We start from the raw sequence: 14,372 nt of genomic DNA, 5'->3' as shown, positions 1-14,372 counted from the left end.
AGCAGTAAAAAATGCTCTTACTACTCAGTTCCTGTTTTAGAGTCGCATACAAAATAGGGTTAGAAGGAACCTTGAAAAGTCATTATCAACCTGCTGCTCAGGGCAGGATAATCTCTGTGTAAACCACCACAGTCAACTGTTTAACCTATGTTTAGACTTCCAGGAACAAAGCATCCACACCCTACATAATCTGTTACAGCACTTATCCACCCTCATAGTTAGATAGTACTTCCTAACATCCACCCTTAATCTCTCTTGTTGCAATTTCAACCCATTACTTTTTAGCCTGTCCTTCTGGACATTGTTAAGGTCCCGCAAATAATTTATTACTTTGATTTGGCTGCTGAACCTAAAATATATATTCATCCAGAACTGAATTTACATTTTCACACCTTGTAACAAAGCACAGGGTGCTCTGTTACTCCCAGGGGTGTGGGCAGCAGCAAGGCAGCTGGTTGTACTCCCAGTCGGGCACTGCTGCCTGATTGTGGAACAGGGCCCAGCTGTTGTATATAAAGGCTAGGCCCTGAGCAACAAGGCAGCAGTCTGCTGCAAGGAGTGGGAGAGGCACTACTGGCTGAGCTGCTGCTCAGTACAACTCGGAGGTAAGGAAGGAGCTATTAGGGAGGGCAGGAGGCTGCTTGTCCTGGGTACAACAAAAAACTGCACCCTGCTGGGGAAGGGTGGCCTGGTGGGACTCCCTGTGGCAGGGGAGTTCCCCAGAAGTGCCAAGCCAGTTACCTCCCTGGTGAAAGGTGAGTATGGGCACCTTCTAACCCCAGCCCCCACATCCCTGGTGGGTAATTGGTCATCACAGGGGGAGCCCAGGATCACTGAGAGTCCTGAGGTAGGGCCTAGGTCAGGAAGAGGGACCTGTGGCAGAGCCCAGACTCTCGGCAGTCTGAGGCCACACTAGGGAGCCATGAGGTAGGCTCCAGGGGGGGCAGGGCTTGGAGCCCTAGACCCACAGTAAGGGGCTTGGAGCCCAAAGGGGACTTGAAGCCTGGGAATGAGTCTTGGGCCCAGGGATGGGGCTTGTAGGCCCAGAGATGGGGCTCAGGAGTATGTGAAAGCCAGGTGTGTGCTGCCAGACTGAAGGCTAGGTGTCAGGCTGTGTTGAGCTGGAAACTGGGTGAGGCCCCACTAAGCTATAAGCTGGGTGTTGGGCTAGACAAGCTGGCATGCAGGTGCTAGGTCAAGCAGGCTTGAGCTGGGTGTTAGGCCATGAAACATGCGAGGCATTGGACATGATAAGGGAACATTGGAGTCATGAATACAGGCCCTTGTCATCAGGGCAGGTAAAGGGCAGCCTCTTACCTGATGAACATTGTTCAATCATGAACCTCAAGGTGTGGTAGGAAAGATAGGTGGGTGGCTTGTCTGGAAGCAAATGGGTGGGCTTACATTGAGACCAGCCCTGGGACACCCACTTGTTACACACCTAAACAAAAAAGTGTGTGTTGAAACATAAGAGACCTTGGTTCAAATCCCTGTCCTTAAATCGGTCAGAGTGTGGCTTTGAACATGTGACTCTTATTTTTCAGATAAGCATGATAATCACTAGGTCCTCTGGCATTTTGAAGGGCCAGGTGTTCTTGATCCCTCCTCCTGCAGCTGTTCCACTTCATGTAAAATACTTCTCTCTGAGACCGGGAGAACACCAGAATCAAGCATTGCTTCACAGGCTGTTAGGACAATCTCATGGGAAATGAGACAACTGGGCACTGGTATCCATTCCAGTGAGTATGTTTTCTACAAGGTGGAACAATGTCACCAGAAAAGGTTTAAAGTACTCTCCAAACCCAACAGCCTGATAGTTAGGGTTATTGCCTACTCCTCAGGCAGTTTTTTAATCCTAAAAAAATAAATAAAAAAAAATTCCAGCGGAAAACTTTGCCAAATCCAACCAGAATTCAGAAATAATTTAAGTATGACAAACTGCAATTTTTTTTTTTTTGTAAGTGAATTTACTACTTATTGAAAAAGTGGCCTGTGAGTCTTGTATTCCTTGTTGCACAGTTGCCTATTTTCATCTGGGTGGATGAAGGATGCTTTCCATCCCAGGCTAGCCTACAGCCTGGTGGTTAAGGTGGTCAACTGGGAGATGTGAACTTGAACCCCCCTCAGGTCAAAGGAATGGAGCATAGGTCTCCTACTTCCTGTGAGAGTTGTCTTGTGCTGGGCGCATTATAACCAGTATGCCACCAGCAACTCTCTTCTTAAAAAAGAAACCCCCTTGCTCTAAGGAGTGGGCTCTGGGCTGTAGATTCCAAAATGGGCAGAGATACCTGCCTTGCAGCACTAATTCAGGCATCTAAAATCCAGGTTTGGGCAGGAGTTCAGACATGCCTCTGTTCTCTCCGCTAGGCCCAGGCAGCACCTGCTCAGCGCACAACTATTTTGATTCACCCTTCTGAAGCACCATGCTCTCCCCATGCATTATAAATGGAGCCAAGATGCCTGACTCCGGGCTTTACCCTACAATCCTGGGGCTTAAAAGTTAGGAGGTACAACACCTGCACCCTTTCCTAGATGTGGCCCTTATCCATATCTGCCTAATTAGGTCTGTATATATAAACACACAGAGGGACCTTTTAGTGCATATACACTCTACATAACCCTTCAGTGCAATATCTTACCCTGACTACAATATACATGCCAGCTATTTCAGCAACCCACCAACATACTAGCAGCATTAACTCTCACCACCATACTTGGTTCTACTGCAATCTCTTTTCTAGTGACCAATAATCATTTTCCCTGATTTATACAATGACTTGTTCATACACTACCCCAAGGCTCTTGCTTTCTTGTGTTCTCTATTTTGAAGGGTTTACAAGTCTGTCCACTGCTGCTACCAGATCCCTCACTTGTAGAGCAGCATATGGTGAGGGTGTCTATATTCCCTTTTCTTGTTATTTTGTCCCTTGCCTCATTATTTTAATTCATAGTCAGAGAGTTTAATTCCCTCCACTCCTACCTACAAGTTGTGTATTGTCACCAGATTTAATTACTATATGCACTCATCTCTTTCTGCTCCATTGCTGTCCAAGCTGTACAAAACTGGCCTTGACAACCAGACTTGTGCATCCATTTGTCCACATCCAGATCTTCTGCCATTCACAAGGAATCTCTGTCCACTAACCTACAATCCAGGATATGTCTATGCTCTACTCACTGGTTGTCAGAGGCATAATAGGGTAGTTCCATGCCCTGGGTAGCGGCAGCACACTGGTCAGTGCCAGTTACTGCACTGCCAGTGGCAGCAACACACCCAGACACCAGCTGCAGCACTGGCTATTTTTATGCCCTACCTTCTTAAAGCCACACCCAATACTGCTGCGCTGGTCACTCTACTCAGTTACACTACCACTTGTAGTCACTGTTGTGACTGCATCTTATATGGACACACATGAGCTTTACATGAGCTAGCTCAGGTACAGCCTATTAGTGCTATTCATGTAATTTCACTACTACTCTTGTATGCAAGGTTTTTTGGCATTTCCGACCTTGAGTAGAATTCTGTTTCACCCAGTGAATGATCGAAGTGTAGCTTGTGACTCGCTCTTCAGTTACCCTACTGCAGTGTAGGACTAAGTCTATTACCCTCTCTGGGCATCTAAGTGCCCCATTAGAGGAATAGAATCGCCCTTTTGAACTGCACAAATGTGTTCTTATTCCCATAATGGAGGCACTTACCCAGAAGGGGTAGTAGCATTACTCTTACACTTATTTTTGCAAATTCAGCAATGCAACTCTTAAGAACATAAAATCCAGCAGTTGCACTGGCTACCTGCAAGGATAAACTTTCAAACCTAAGTAGACCCTTAAGTTTGTTCATGGTCAGAATTGTATTTACCTTTGGCTGTGTGGGGACCGAGGGCGGTCTAAGGCTATGTCCTCCTCCAAGACACACGCGGAGTTTGCTAGGCTCCACAGCGTGCTTAGAGTTCCCCACGAGATGGTTGTGGAGTCCTCCAACTTGGGTGGAAACTGCTCTAACCTTTTATATGGCTAGCGAGCCAATTGCTAGCCGCCACATAAGAATAATTTAGAATTGACCAATAGTGGGACACTAATTTGCATACATGTGGCAGGACATCTTTTGCACCGGGGTTTTCTCTCTGCAGCTGAGAAAAATCACCGCACAAAGAAAGCTCCATGTGGCAGGAAAATTCCAATGTGCCAAGGCACTAAAAATCATTGGGTTATGACAGGCTGCATTGCCACCTGCTTGTAGGCTTGGGACAAGTTGAGTTTGGCAAACTACTCCAACTGCCAGTTTTGCAGCTGCAACTTGTGGTTTAGGAATTGCATGCCTATCCATTTCTAGCCAGGGCATTGTGGTGACTTTGGAGTCCCACATATATTTATACCACCATCACCTGTTAGAGTACACCCAACTGGTCCAGGTATGGATACCTGCAAAAACCTCAAAAAACAGTAGCATGAAATCACATCCAGAAGCTGAGTGTAAGGGCTTAGCTACATCTGGCAGCACTGTGTCCTGGCTAAGGGTGTTCCCAAGCACACCTTACCCACTCACACCTGCTCCCAGTCTCCAACCTGGAAGCTGCCTTGGGGCCATCTTCAGTGGCTGCACTCCAGCATAATCAAGACCCAGGCTGTACAAGCAGAAGTGAGTGGGTGGGGCAGGCTTGGAAATAACCCATCCAGAGCAGGCTGTTTCTACCATGTATATACCCAGTGTCCAAGGCTCGTTGGCTAACTCTGCAGACCCCCAGCTATTTAGAGGGAAATCAGTAGAACTGAGGACCCAAGCTGAGTTCCTACCCCAGTAGAAAACCTCCCTGCATGGAGTATTACTATTTTGTTCCTTCATCCCAACCACTGTAGGCTTCAGCCATTTTTACAGGGCCCCTCTGCCTTGGCACTCCTCAGATGCCAGGAGAGGGTTATTTCTTCTGTGGGGTTGTCTCTCTCTGGAGTTCTCAAGAAACCAGGAGCTTGCTCCTCTCCCTGTTCACCAAGGCTAGGGACAGACATTACACATAAACTGGTTTAAGTGATCAGAAACTGGTTTAGACCTGTAACAGCATAGATGCTCAGTGCACATAAACCAGTTTGAAAATGGCTGAACCTGGTTTGAGATAAAACTGGTTGAATGTAGTATCAGACTTAACTGATTTGGCTCAAAACCGGTTTATGCAATGTCTGTTCCAGACCCTTTGCTGGTTTAAGTTAAACCAGAGTCCCCCAGCATCCCAACATGCTCTCAGGGCTGGGTGAGGGCTCTCTGCTCCACAGCAGAGCTGACCCCTCCCCTCTGTTTCCTGGCTGGAACTCAGCACAAACTGCAGGCATCCCTGCTCCCCACTTCCCCTCCACATCCCCTCTGCCTTACAGACATCTCTCAGAATTATCTAGCAGGTCACATGCTGGCTACATTCCCGTGCTGTGGCAGATGGGACGAAGGCAGAATCAACAGGTAGCTAGTAATGTTCCTCTGTTGTTTTCTTAATGAGGTGATAAACACTGAGTTAGGAGTGATAAACATTGTTACCAAGTCCCTGCTGGGCTGGTCAGAAGTGGGGGGACCCCTCCCTAATCAGAGCATCCTGCTGGGGCCTGGCCATGCCCCCTTCAGCTCTGCACTATGGAAGGAAAGGGAGGGCTGCACTAGCACCCCCCCAGCTTCTAGCTGGAGCTCCTGCAGGCATGTGCCTGCATTTCTGGGATGTCTGTACAGTTACAAACTGATTTAGCCTAGCCAGGTTAGACTAACCTGCAAAGATTGACTCGATTTAGGATCAGAGTTTTTGAATGTCTGTCCCTAGCCCAAGAGGTGCTAGTAGTTAGCTCCTCATTCCTCTAAGGCTTCTGGACCCAGGGTACTCCTAAGCTATAGTCAGTGCAGTGTGGGTAACACTCTTTTGTAATTCCATAATAGGGCATTCATTTCCCTTACTCTTAACCCAGGAAAATTTCTTTTTTACCCACCCTCAGAAATTGTGGACTTTGTAGCACCATATCATTTTCCATTTTATTCATGCCATGTGGGGCATGATGTGCCTGTTCATTTTCTATTATACATATATTTTTGTGCAGCAGTATAACGCCCTCATCTCTTCTTTCAGATGACACCTTCCTTCTGAGCCTTGCAGTCATGTAGCCAGTTCAGTGGTGCATACCTTTGGGCACCAGCTGCTTTTTCTTGGCTTATGCCTCAGTGTGATAAAGGAAACCCAGGAGACATGCCCCTTCTTTCCTCACTTCCAGAACAGAATCTTATTAAAGAGTCACTGCTTCTGCCAATGTGATGTCTCTAAACAGCAGAAATGTGGCTCCATTCATTGTGTTCCGTAAGATGTTCCTGCCTTTGTCATCACCATCACCTTCAGCCTGTTGGCACCCTTCTTCTAGGCCCAGCACAGTAAAGTCAATTTACTTTCTAATTTTAGTATATTTCCTTTCCTGGTTTCAAACAGCAGAGCTGACATTGCTGCTCCTTCTAGTGGCAGCTCCTTTTTCATATATAACACACAACCGTCTACCTTTGTCTCAGGTTTATTTGGTTTTTTTAAACCCTGAAAACGCATTGATCTGTGAGAGCTTCTGTCAAATAATTACCAAAATAACAAACTGCAGACAGGTTTTTTAGGCATATCAACATTACTATACTTTCTTCTAGCTGATTTCTGGGATGCAACTGATATTATACTGCTAAAAAATAAATGCTAAGGCCCCTAGGCCCAGATTTTATTCCGCCTATTAGGTGCAAAACTAAGCTCTGGTAAATAAGTGCAATCCTATCCCTGCTCAAGTGCCTGAAACATGATTAATGCAAAAAAAAAAAAAAATGGGTGGGGCCTCCTTCTTGCTGCTTTTCTGTGACTTCTGTAAATATTATGGGTCAGATGACAGTATGTTTGAAGATGACACCAAGACGGGGGGAGTTGTAGATACACTAGAGGGTAGGGCTAGGATTCAGAGAGACCTAGAGAAATTGGAAGATTGGACCAAAAGAAATCTCATGAGGTTCAATAAGAAGAAGTGCAAAGTCCTGCAATTAAGGCAGAACAATCCCATGCACCAGTAAAGGCTGGGGACTGACCAGATAAGCAGCAGCTCTGCTGAAAACGACTTGGGAGTTACAGTGGACAGTAAGCTGAATATGAGCCAGCAGTATGTCCTTGTTGTAAAGAAGGCTAATGGTATACCGGGCTGCATTAGTAGTAGCCTTGCCAACAGACTAAGGGAAGTGATTCTTCTCCTCTATTCAGAACTTGTGAAGCCATATCTGTAGAACTGTCCAGTTTTAGGCCCCACACTACAGAAAGGATATGGACAAACTAGAGAGACTTCAGCAGAGGGCAACAAGAATGGTCAGGGGTCAGCATATGACTTCTGAGGAAAGGCTGAGGGAACTAGGCTTATTAGTCATGGAAGAGAGGTCTGACAGGGGATTTAACAGCAGTCTTCAAGTACCTGAAGGGGGGTTCCAAAGAGGACGGAGCTAGATTGTTCTCAGTGGTGGCAGATGACAGAACAAGGAGCAATGGTTTCAGGTTGTAGCAAGGGAAGTTTAGGTTTGATATAAGGAAACACTCTCACAAGGAGGGTAGTAAGCACTGGAACAGATTATCTAGAGAGGACACGTATACGGCCAGATCCTATTCCATGTAAAATCAGTATTGTGCGTGTATTCAACATTATATTCTTATTCCGTGTAAAAACATTGTGGGAGTGGGGGAGGTCAGAGCCTTTTCTACCTACTAGGCATCTAAGTGAATAGGATCTGGCCATATATACCTATACATATTAATTTATATATACTTTATAATGTGCAATTATAATTCATCACTATAATTAATGCATATACATTATAATTCATATAATTTATAAGGATAGTTTTTTTTTTTTTATAATTATATAACAGAATCATAGAAAATTAGGGTTAGAAGGGACCTGAGGTGGTCATCTAATCCAAACCCCTGCTCAAAGCAGGGTTATCCCCAACTAGATCATTCCAGCCAGGGCTTTGGTCAAGCCAGGCCTTAAAAGCCTCCAAGGATGGAGGTTCCACCACCTCTCTAGGTAACCTGTTCCAGTTCTTCACCACACTCCTAGTGAGAGAGTTTTTTTCCTAATATCCAACCTAAACCTCTCTTTCTGCAACTTGAGACTATTGTTCCTTGTTCTGTCATCTATCACCACTGAGAACAGTGTGGCTCCATCCTCTTCAGGTAGTTAGCACTAGCTAACAGGGCCCGAGCACTAGTACTAGTAGTAGTAGTAGTAGTAGTAAGGCCTTCCTGCTGTCTCTCTGGCTTGATCCCATTTTTTCCACATACCCTTCTAGAACTAGCTGTAGCAACCTCATAGAAACACAGGGAAAGTGCAGTCTAGGTTCTTTCTATTCTAGGATATTATCTGTAACAACAGCCAGCTCCAGAAACTATTGGGGTAGGTGCAAAACTCCTGCCTCAGGTGGAAAAACTCTTGTTTAGGAAAGTCTCATTCATCCTTTTATAACTAGGGCCTGGTTTAAATAGCAATTTCACATTTTTCATGAAAAAAAAAAAAAAAAAAAAAATCACAAAATTAAGTGATTTTCATGAAAAATGTGGTTTGCAATGAAATGCCATGATACAGCTACTTGCTGGGGAGTATCATGGCATTTTGTTGCAACAAGATGGCTGCTGCAGACTGGAGAAAGCATTCCCCAGCCAGCAGAAAAAGCCTAGCAGCCCAGGGGAGGGGGGAAAAGGGTTGCAAAAGGGATGAGGAGGAGATAGCTTGGGGATGAGCAGGTGAGGGGCTGTTTGCTTCTCTGGGTAGGAAACCTGGGGTGTAGGGGGTTGGGGGCACCTGAGGGCTGCCTTGGCAGATGTCCCTGAAACCAGGTAGGGAGGGACTGTTTGCTCCTCTGGGTGGAGAAACTGGGGCAACAAGGGTTGGGAGGGGGAGAAAATACATGCACAGATGAGCAAATAGTCCCTCCCCTATCCAGTGCCAGAGCCATCTGCCAAGGCAGCCCCCAGGTACCTCCAACCCCCTGTTGAGGTGAGGGGAAAGGCATGAATTTTTCATCAGTGATCAGAGGCCCTGAGAGCAAGGGCCCAGCTGTTACAATTAAACCTGGTCCTAAACAGGGCTGTGCAAAGCTTTGGATGACTATTTGATTTGGAGGAGATTCAGCCTGATTTGGTGGCCAAATCTCCAAATCAAATCAGAGGACCAATTTAAAGGTTCAAATTGATTCGAAGCTCTCTCAATCTTTGGAAAAAATTTTAAAAGCCCTGGTGCTCACCAGGTGCTGCTCGGCACAGAGATGATCGCTGCTGCCCCCCACTGCATGGGGGGCTCTGCACAAGCCCCCTGAACCACCCTCTCACAGTAGTAGCCAAATCTCCGAATCAGATTTGGCCAAATCAAATTGGGACAGTGATTTGAATCACCAAATCAAATCACTGTCCCCCAAATCAGCCAAGTCTAAATCCAAAGTGAATACTAGCTGCTTCACACAGGCCTACTAAACATGCCCCCTCAGCCAATCAGGAGATGTGGAGTGGGAGGGGTGCTGTGATCTGAGCATGAAAATGGCAGCCCCCACCATGATCACACCACAATATTAGTGAGCTGACCTCACAATTTAAATCAGGCCCTATTTATAACTAGGAAATGGCATAATAAAGTTTGCAGCTGTATATCTCTTCCCAAGCTTTTTTCAGTCTTTTACTACTATATTTCAAAATATATAATATCCATTTTCCTTTGTGTTTTTGGCCTTAAGATCATTTTGTATAGAATCATACAATCTTTGTGTTGGAAACACTGCTGTACCAACAAAGCCTCATGCCTGGGGCAAAGCCCAGAGCAGCCACCCACCCTCACCCCATGCACAGATACTGCGGGCACGTACACCCCCCCGCCCCCCCATGGTTGCCCAGGAGTGCACACGGTGGCAGGAACCACCCTCTCCCCATCCCAGTGCCCAGCCCTGGCTGGGCAGTGTCTGTTGGCACCCCTTCACTTTAGTTCCCAGGGCAGTCACCCCGCTCACTCCCTCCTTCCCCCCGCCCCCCTCCCCCATCACCGCACTGGTTGGAAGGGATCTCAGAAATCATCTAGTCCAACCCCCTGCTACGATACAAAATTCTTTAGTCCAAACTTACATTTGCTGGATGCCTTGTTGGCTCCTTCTCAATCTCCTATGAAGGAGATTCTATACTGTCATGGCGGGGGCCTCTCGGAGGGCCGTGATCTCCTCGAGGTCCCTCGCTCCGTGTCAAGGCCGGCCCAAGGTACCCTCTTATTCTCGCCCGCCATGTCTTTGATGTTTTATATATATAAGCTGCCTGTGACTCCCTGGGCACAGCTACTCGGGACCTCTGTCCCCGTATGTTCCTGGACCCCCCCTTGGGGTTCTCCCGGTATAATGGGTGCTCCCCAGGCACCCTAGCTTTATGGGCTGCGCGTGGCTCCTACCACCCCTAATACCACGCCCCAAGCCTCGCTGATATGAAAGACGTTGTCCTGTCACAATGCACCTACGCCCACTCTTGGGCCTTCTCTACAATACGCTAGTCCCCTCTGGGACGTCCCCTCGAGCCGCCGGTCTTTTAGGCCCACCGCACCACTACCCTCTCTAGTACGGGCTCACCGCGCTACTACTCCCCGTCCTCTCAGGGGCCACCGCAGCACCTTGCCCTTCTCTAGGACACCATACTGCTAACCCTTTCTGTCTGGGTCCACCACAGCACCCTTCCCCTGTCCTGGGTTTTCCGCAGTGCTAGCCTGTTACCGGGCTCCTCAGTAATTGCCCCTCCCTGGGGCTCCTCAGTAATTGCCCCTCCCTGGGGCTGGGGTCTATGCACCCTGCAAGTGACGCCCTTGCTGGCATCTGCTGCACCCGTCCTGGGCTTCCTAATATGGCGCTCCCCCTCTTCGGGGCTTGCCGTGCCCACCTTGGGCTCCCTGATAAAATCGCCCTTCTCTCTGGGGCTGGGGTCTACGTACCCTGCACACAACCCGGGGTCTGTGTTCCCCTATCCGCAACCCACTGGTTGCGCTCCTCACTGCCAGTTGCGCCTGTACTGGTGCGTAAGCTGCACCTTCACTGGCGCTGTGAGAATAATGCGCCTTCCTGGCGCTAGACTGCACCCTCACTGGCGCTGGGGCACCCCACACTCTCTAGGGTCCCTATGAGGTCAATGCACCCTCTTGGTGCTAGACTGCACCCTCACTGGCACTAGGGCACCCCACACTCTCTGGGGTCCCTATGAGGCTCAGCCGCTCCTCTCTGAGGTTAACTGACCTCACAACTCTGCCTTGTAACTCTCAGGGCCTAGCGCGCCCTCACTGGCGCCAGGGCCTCACACTCCCTTGTGAGTCCCCGATGAGGCCTCCTCCAACCCCTACAGCCTCACCCGAACCTCCGGTTGTAATACACACACTAACCAAACAAAACACAAGCCTCCTGGCTGTAACTTAACTCAAGGCCGCCCAGCTACAACAACATAGCTCCTGCGCCATAGAGCCACCATCCTTCGGCCTGCTCGAGCAATACTCTCATCTTAACCCCATAAGCTCCTGCCTCTCTGGCTGCTGGCAGGGAACTGCCAGTCTGGCCTCAGCCCTGGGCTTTATAAGGGCCAGGCCCTGCCCCCTTCTGGCCATCTGATCCTTATCGGTTGCCCTGGCAACCTGCAGCTGTGCTCGTTACCCTGGCAACCCTCAGCTGCGGCTATGTTCTGCCAGGGCGCTCTCTCTCCCCCTGGCAGTTTCTCCTCTCTAGGAACAGGCACTAAGGTGCCCTGCGACATACACCTTTCCTGGTCAGCTCATTCCTACTGTCCTACTGTTCTAACAGTTAGGAAGTTTTCCTGACATGAGCTAACTCTGTTTGCTGCAGTTTTCCCCTGATGAAGCACTGTACATTCATCTTCACTGAATTTTATTTTGTTGTCTATAGCCCAGTTTTTCTCCCTCTTCTTTACAGCAGCCTTTCAAAAATTGGAAAACTGGTATCACTGACTTTCTTCTAGACAAAACTTAAATAGTTCCTTCCATTTTTCCCCACAGCTTGCATTCCAACCCACTTATTGTCTTTCTCGTTCAACTCTGGATTCTTTCTAAGCTCTTTACATCTTTCTTAAAATGTGGTATCCAAAACTGGCTGCAGTAACTCAGCTAAGGCCCAACCACCACTTACTAGAGTTGTATTATTGCATCCCATGGCTTGCATCCAGTGCTTCTTTTAATATAACCAAACTTGCCTTCTCTTTTCTTACAGCAATTTTACACTAATAACTTTTGTTGGGTTTGTTGTTATCCACCATAACCCCAAGAGCCACAGTAGTGCTACTGCCAAGCCAGTTATGCCCCTGTGCATGACACCTTACTTTATTTTTGTTTAATCTTTGTTGAATTTCATTTTTCTATATCTGTTGTTTTCAATTTTTCAAGTTCCTTTTTAGATTTTGGTCCTATCATCTAAATTATTTGCAAACACTCACACTTTTGTAGCATCTGCAAATTTGATCCGTATTCTATTTAATTCTGTATCCCAGTCACTAATAAAAATGTTAAACAGCACTGGGACCAGCTCAGACCCCCGTGGAACCCACTGCAGACATCCCACTGCTCTAACATTGATCCATTTATAGTTACTCTTTGCTGGGTAGGATTTGTTCCTAGCAAATCCACATTGACTGCCAGTGATAATGCCTTCATTGCCCTGATATTTATAAACTGAATGTTTTGTAATTCGCTTTAGTAACTTTGCAAGTACTGAGGTCAGGCTGATCAGCCCATAATTCCTTGGGTCCTCCTTTTTCTCATTTTTAATAATGAATACTATGTAAGTCCTTTTTCAGGCCTATCCTTTTCATCATCTATGATGACTTTCAAATATTGCTCAGTGGTTCTGAGACTTCTTAGCTAGTTCCTTCAGTTCCTTAATTTCCCTTTTATCATCATCTGCAGACTTTCCCTTTTATTTAGATTAATTTTGCTAATTGTCTCATCACAGATAGATGATGCTTTTATGTTTCTTCAATCCTCAGTCTCTTTAGTTCACTAATGTATCTGTCTATACTTTCTCCCAATGTTTGTTTGCACATAAAAAAATCTATGTCTTTCAAGGGTCTCATTCTATTTGACATGCAACACTCCTCAAATCTGGACAGTATTACACTTAACTACATATTTTACCTTTCTATAAAGGGAAAGATGTTAAATGGAGCCAGGGCTTCCTCTTCCACAATATTCAGGAAGATAGATAATTTCACTTTATCATTTTTCTCTTCTACCCCAGTGACCACTCAAATCTTTGTCTGAATGCCCTCCAGTTCTCTGCTATATTGCTCGACAGAAGAAGGGCTGGTAAAATTTGCAATGTTTCTATGATTAAGGGCATGTCCAAGTGAGCACACATGTGCCTGTTGCAACATCTCTAACCAGTTTTGAGATGCAGCAAGAGGCACACTGGGAACAAAAACATGTTCTCCATGCAGGTTCTAAATTTGATACCTGGAAATCAAGGTCCTGCCAGAGCATCTCTAAGTGCCCTTGATGCCTCAGCAAGCTGCCTCAGCCTGCTGGGGCAAACAGGAGCAGGGCAAAAGTGTCGCATGACCCAAGCCCAGGTGCTGTCCCTAGTAAATAGGGACATGGGGATGGGGGAACTGTGTGTTTTTGGCGGGGAAGGGTTGTGTGTGTGGGATATATGGGGGGATGTGTGGGGCTTGTGAGGAGGGGGTTGTGGGTGTGGGGTTTCTGGTGAGCCTTTGAGAGGGGGCTGCCACATGCCCACACTAGCAGGCCAGGCTGACAGGTGCCATGTGGCATGGGTGCTGGCCCCAACCTTCAGCTCCCCCTGGGTGCAGGTCCAGGAGGAGCTGGGCAAGGTCAGTTTGCCCCAGGTGACACATCTTGCCCTATACCAAAGTGTATGTTCAGGCATGTGTGCTGAGGCACAAATCTCCAGCACAAATTTGTGCTACTGTTATTTGAGCAGTGCACAGGCAAGTGCCTGCATGTGTGGATGTGCCCTAACTGTCCTTTTATTTTGGCTATATTTATTTAGGCTATACAGATCACTTAGAGAGTCCCTTATCCTTCCATGGAGCTGTGTTGCCCCACTTGTTCTCAATTTCCAACTTCATTTTCAGTTTGGAACTCAAATTCTTTCAAGTTTTTTCTCACTCATCTCTTCTGACACCATGGCATACTGTATATTCAGCTGAATTGTCATTCCTCCTATCTACAAAGTCTTTGTTCTCTCATGCTATGCAGGGTTGATGATTACGCCTCCACCTCTTGAAGCTTTTCTTCCAATAAGGTTACCAGCTTTTTCTTAAGTACAGAGTCCCCACTGCTTTGATGGAGGAAAACAAGCATGGCAC

The 14,372-nt window shown here is 47.0% G+C and overlaps 1 long non-coding RNA gene across 1 annotated transcript; it reads left to right on the top strand.

The window, feature by feature from the left end:
* Positions 1 to 551: 551 nt before the first annotated feature.
* Positions 552 to 2,533, top strand: LOC132249104 (uncharacterized). The gene is made up of 3 exons (XR_009460503.1): positions 552 to 605; positions 1,545 to 1,739; positions 2,368 to 2,533. It is a non-coding gene; the product is annotated as an uncharacterized LOC132249104 (long non-coding RNA).
* Positions 2,534 to 14,372: the final 11,839 nt, after the last annotated feature.

Source organism: Alligator mississippiensis, chromosome 3 (genome assembly GCF_030867095.1).
Source record: "Alligator mississippiensis isolate rAllMis1 chromosome 3, rAllMis1, whole genome shotgun sequence".
NCBI classification, from domain to species: domain Eukaryota; kingdom Metazoa; phylum Chordata; order Crocodylia; family Alligatoridae; genus Alligator; species Alligator mississippiensis.
Note: the sequence above shows the minus strand (reverse complement) of the source record. Positions and strands in the feature narration are given on the sequence as shown.